At 36.3% G+C, this 6,063-nt stretch overlaps 1 pseudogene; it reads right to left on the bottom strand.

Moving 5' to 3' along the window:
• Positions 1-5,193: 5,193 nt before the first annotated feature.
• LOC138754938 (small ribosomal subunit protein uS8-like) lies at positions 5,194-5,641 on the bottom strand (annotated as a pseudogene).
• Positions 5,642-6,063: the final 422 nt, after the last annotated feature.

Raw genomic sequence — 6,063 nt, 5'->3', positions numbered from 1 at the left:
TAAATTTGGTCCTTTCTTTATTGGTTGGATTAAGGCTCTATATAGTAAACCAGTAGCTAGATTATTGATGAATGGTTTGATTTCAGAACCTTTTAAATTGACTCGATCAACTCGTCAAGGTTGTCCTTTATCACCAGCTTTTTTGCATTAGTGATTGAACCTTTAGCACAGCTGATAAGACAAAATACACAGATACAAGGTATGAAATTTTAGATGAGGAGTATAAAATAATTTATTTGCTAATGATGTATTTGTGTATTTAACAAACCCAGGCTCAGTCACTTTTGCACTTGAATGAGTGTTTAATACAATATGGACATCTTTCTGGATATAATTGGGAAAAAAGTGAAATATTACTAGTAAGTGAATGAGTTTATTCAGTTTATATGAATATTATTAATTTGAAATGGACAGATCTAATTAAATATTTGGGTATAATTTTGAATGTTAATTATCAATCTTTATATAATTTAAATTATGTTCTGTTAATAAAAAAATTAAAACTGATTTGATTAAATGGAAAGATTTGCCTATTAATTTATTGGGTAGGATAAATACAATTAAGATGAATATTTTTCCACTTATGCAATATTTGTTTCAATCTATTCCGTATTTACTTGATAATATATTTTTTTGGGATTTGAATAAAATGGTTAGGGAGTTTTTATGGAGAGGTAAATTTTCAAGAGTATCTTTGAATAAATTAACTTTGAAATATGAGTTAGCAGGATTACATTTACCACATTTTCAAAATTATTATGAAGCAGCCCAACTTAAATTTATTAGTTCATTAATGGATTTGGTACGACCTCCTAGTTGGGCCAAAATTAAGATGGAAAATATTTCTGAATTTGAAATACATCAATTTTTGTTTAGATGGAATATTAATTTTTATTACAGCAGTATAATGTGCCTATACTAAAACATCTAATGAAGTTATGGATAAAGAAAAATAAAATGAATTATCGGCTTTGACTCCGTTGTATAATAATCAACTTATTTCTTTTTCAATACATAATCGAAGTTTATTGCATTGTAGATTTAAAGGTGTGAAAAATTTGGGAGATTGTTTTAAAGAGGGTAAATTTTTATCTTTTAATCAGATGAGGGACAGTTTTGGAATTGATAAGAACTCTTTGTATCTCTATTATCAAATTCGATCTTTGGTAAAACGTATGTTTGGTAGAGATATGATTTTACCTGAAATGACTAAATTTGAGACTTTTCTTATAACGGTACCAGAGAAGGGTTATATTTCATCTATGTATCAAATATTACAGGAGGGTATGGATAAAACGTGTTGGGCTAGATCTAAAAGTAAATGGGAAGTGGATACTGGGTTTATTTTTTCTGAGGATGATTGGTTAGATATCTGTTATGATAGTGTAACTAGATTGATAAATGCACATTGTGCAATGATTAACTATAACTTTTTACATGAATTATACTTAACACCTGAAATTTTTAAAAAAATGTATGGTTTTCATGAATCAGATTTGTGTTTTAGATGTGGTAATTCAGTTGGAACTTTTTTCATGCTATTTGGTCATGTATAATCTTTTTGGAAGAAAATTCAATTGTTTTTAGAATACCTGTATAAGATTAAAATACTTTTAGATCCGATAATATTTTTATTATGGAGTTTGCAACCTCTGAAAGGCTTGGGATTAGATAAGTTTCTGCTTGCTTTTGTATATTTAGCTTTATCTGTAGCGAAAAAATGTACTGCTAGTACGTGGAAAGATACAAATATGATTGATATTTATAGATGGCATAATGAGATGAGATATTGTTTAATAATGGAAGCAATTACATATGTTTCACGTGATAATTATAGTTTTTTATTAATAAGTGGTTGTTATACTCAGAATATTTACATTTCAATTTACATTGATTAGATCTTAATATGTATATTTAATTTTTCTTTAATATGTTTTCCTTTTTCTTTCTTTATGGCTCTCCTTAGGACAGTTGGCTGAAGTAGGGGGGGTTCTTTTCTCTTCTTTTTTTTTCTTTTTTTCTATATATAAAAAAATACATTCATGTTTATGGTTAATCGTTGTATATGTTATGTATTATTTGTTTTTTGAATGAATAAATAAAGTTTAAAAAAAACAAACAGCATAAACATTCAGAAGAGTAAAATCATTGATTAGGAGGTGGAATATATCTTGAAAAATGATACTATTAGACCTTTAAAATCAGATTAGAGTTCTCCTTGTATTCCATTACTGAAACCAATGGAACTGTTAGGTTCTGTACAGATATAGGAAGGTTAATTCAGTAACTAAAACAGATGCTTATCCTATTCCGAGAATAAATGACTGTATTGATAAAATTGGCAAAGCTAAATTTCTTACTAAGTTGGATTTGTTGAAGAATTATTGGTGTGTGCCTTTAACTGAGAGTGGAAAGAATATTTCGGCTTTTGTAATTCCATCCAGTTTATATGAATATAATATGTTACCTATTGGCATGTAAAATGCCCCTGCAACATTCCAAAGGATGATTAATTCCATAATCCATGGGTTAACACATACAGATGCTTATATTGATGACTTGATCACAAAAAGTGACACATGGGAACAACATTTGAAGGAATTGAACAAATTGTTTGCAAGATTCTCCAAAGCAAACTTAACTGTTAACTCAGCAAAGAGTCAATTTGCAAATGCCCCACTAACATAGTTGGCCAATGCAAAGTTATACCTATTCAAGCTAAGGTGAATGCAATTTCTGAGTTTCCTATTCCCAATGGGAAGGTAACCCAATGTTGTGGGTTTTTAGGAATGGCAGGAAATTTTGCTGAGGTTGCTGTTTCTTTAACCAACCTTTTGAAGAAAGGGGAGAAATTTGTGTGGACTAAAGTTTGTCAGACAGCTTTCAAAAATTTAAAGGAGATGCTATGCCATTGCTCTGTGCTAATAACTCTTGATTTTGATAAACCACTTTCTTTAGCAGTAGATGCCAATGAGGGAGCAGCAGGTGCAGTTTTATAGCAAAAACATACTGAAATTCACCATCCAGTTACCTACTTTTCAAAAAAAAATTAATGTTCATCAAAGGAACTATTCCACTATTGAAAAAGAACTGTTGTTTATCATATTTGCTCTACAGAATTTTGATGTATATCTTGGCACTTCTCATGAACCAATTGTGATATTCACTGACCAGAATCATCTGGTGTTTTTAAATAAAATTAAGAATGAAAACAGAAGATTGTTAAACTGGAGTTTAATATTACAAGAATATAATCAGCAAATTAATCATATCAGAGGTACAAATAATGTGATAGCAGATTGTTTGTCAACAATCATGTATAAAAATACTCTCAAAATTGGGTTACATGTTATATATTGTGTATTGTTATCTCTTAGTGATTTTAAAGACAGTTTAATAATAACTGAATTTTAACTCAAAAGTAAAAATTCCTTTAAAAGGGAACGGTGTGACAGACTATCTGGATGTGTTTTGGGAGATAAATTGGGAAAGATTTGTTAGAGCAGGTCACACACAAACACTTCAAAACAGAGTTTTTACAGGAGCTTTTGCACGAGAGCTCAGATTCAGGATGGACTGTTGTTTGTAAAAGGCAACAAATGTAACAACAGGCAGTAGCAGCTTTGTCTGGAAAAGAGCATTTCCTGTCTGAAAGGTCATGTGATCTTTGCAGGCAGAGAGCAGAAAAAATCAGGCTTTGCCCTGAGTTGGAGGGAGCGAAAAAGAGAGAGGAGAGACACAGATATCAGTTCCAGAGGGACCAGCGAGCAAGCTTTGAAAGATGGCCTAGTCAAAGGAGAGGAGTGATTGTCCAGTGTTTGCCTTAGAATAGGAGAAATAGAAAGGAACTTTCTGGTGACCTGAAAGAAAGAAGGTATCATCTGGAGAATCCTGAAGGGGGCAGGCTTCATCAGCAAGACACTGGAATGGCTGATTAAAAAGGAATCAGTTATGGGTGTCCTGGAACAAGAAAAACTCACTCGCTGAAAACCAACAAGAACCTTTCTGCATGGTAACCATTTACCTGTTAAGCACCAAAGCTAGGTGAACATTATTAATGTTAACTTCTGTGCACAGATTAGCATGATCTGCAACCAGTGAGATTGGACTGTGAAGCAAAGAACTTTGCAGAACTTACACACACATTACACACATGTGCGTTTAGAATTAGAAGGGGGTTAAATGAGGCTAAGTGAGTCAATAGAGATAAATTAAAGTTTGATTCTATTTTCATGTTTAAAGATAATTAAAAGCAACTTTTGTTTAAGTAATCCTTTGTCGTGATGCATATCTGTTGCTGTTGGGTTTTGGGGTCCTCTAAACCTGTAACAGCTGCAACTCTTAATAACCAAAAAGAAGTTAGCGGAGAGGGAAATAATTAGACGTTCAGCAGTGCCTTTGGAAAGCTGGCTTTCGAAACGAAACTGTTGCCTTCCCTCCAGCAGGTCCCAGTGGTGGACAATGAGCCCACGGCTCCCAGTGCGCAATGTGCAGGAGAGAGGAGGTGCGATTCTCGGAGGAGAGGGGAATAGCCATGGGGTGGATGGCGTTGGTTTTGCATTGAACAGACCATGGCTGGAATCGTGAATGGGCAGAGACTGGGCATGGTATGGGTTGTGCCACGGACAGGTCGCGGAATATGGGACTCGCACTCTGATAGTTGCAGGAGTTCTGAATTCTGAATAAGAATGTCTCTGAGTGGCGGTGGTGGGGACAAGAGGAGGGTGGGGACTGTGGCTGGAGAGCAGGGCGGTTTTGGGGCTGTCGGATAGGATGTTGTAGGGGTGGAGGGCGGTGGTTAGCGGAAGGCTTGTCACGGCTAAATATGAGGCCGATGGTGTGAGAAGGGGGAGGTTTTGACTGAAATGCTCAGATTGGTGTTAAAAAAAAAGCTCGGCGAAGGTCAGCTTCCACATCTTTCTGTGATTCTGAATGATTGTGCAATAAAAGGTGTATTTACAACACATTTCTTCATCTAGTCCACTATTTGCTTGAATAAAATTGCCCCTTATTCTTCCAAACGGCAAAAAAAAAATCCAGACCCAAACTGTCTTGCCAGTCCTGACAAGTCCAATCCGTTCTCCCCGAGAATGAGCTGATGGGTCTGTCTCCAATAGAACCACAAGCACAAGGGTCTTGAATGTTATTTACTAACAGGATCTTAGACAAGGGTTTAAAAAAATGCTGCTTTGCTCAAAAATCGACATCCAACATGTTCTCGCGCCTTTTTCTCTGTTGAGAGTTTTTAAAATTGCGGATAGGTTTCGCCTCTTCCAATCCCAAGATGTTTCCTCCCATGTGTTTTCGTTTGGCCTTTTCATAGTCCATGATGCTAGCAGAGGTTGTGATAACGAGATCACCAAACTGACGGGAAGGCAGAAGACCATTTGGCCACCTTCCCAGCTTTTCAACTTGAATCTGCGGCTCATCTCGCCACATTTATCCAATCTCCCTGTGAGATGAACGACATTTTCCCAACCCTATGATCACTGACCATCTCCAACTCTCCAATGTAGCCAGGCTTGCTCAGTACAGCCAGGACCCCCACCATCACTTTGGAGTATGGCTGGGTGAGAACCTTGCGCTCGTCGCGCTGCTCTGCCTTGTTGATGCTTGTCAGGGCATCGACCAGAACATTCATGTCAGTCGGGCCACATGGCAGAAAGAGGCTTTCTCTTCAATTGTTCACCTCACCGTCAAACCATCTGGAAAGGCTAGTTTGCTTGGGCACATGGGTTCCGCTCGACCCCGCTCAAATATTTTATTCTTCTGCTTTTTGAACAAAATCGTGGTATGTGTTTTCCTAAGTTCTCCTTGTCTACTATCTGTGGACATTTCCCCATGGTGACACTCCCACCAATCCACACAGATACAATCATTAACACACCCAGAGCCCACACAGATACTCCCACCAATCCATGAAGATACATGGTGTTAGTATGCCCACAGTCCACACAGACACTCCCACCAACCCACGAATAAAAAACAGCGTTAATATGCCCACAGCCCACGGTGACACTCCCAACAATCCATGCAGATGCACGATGTTAACACACCCATAGC

Source organism: Narcine bancroftii, chromosome 1, assembly GCF_036971445.1.
Source record: "Narcine bancroftii isolate sNarBan1 chromosome 1, sNarBan1.hap1, whole genome shotgun sequence".
Classification (NCBI taxonomy): Eukaryota; Metazoa; Chordata; class Chondrichthyes; order Torpediniformes; family Narcinidae; genus Narcine; species Narcine bancroftii.
Note: the sequence above shows the minus strand (reverse complement) of the source record. Positions and strands in the feature narration are given on the sequence as shown.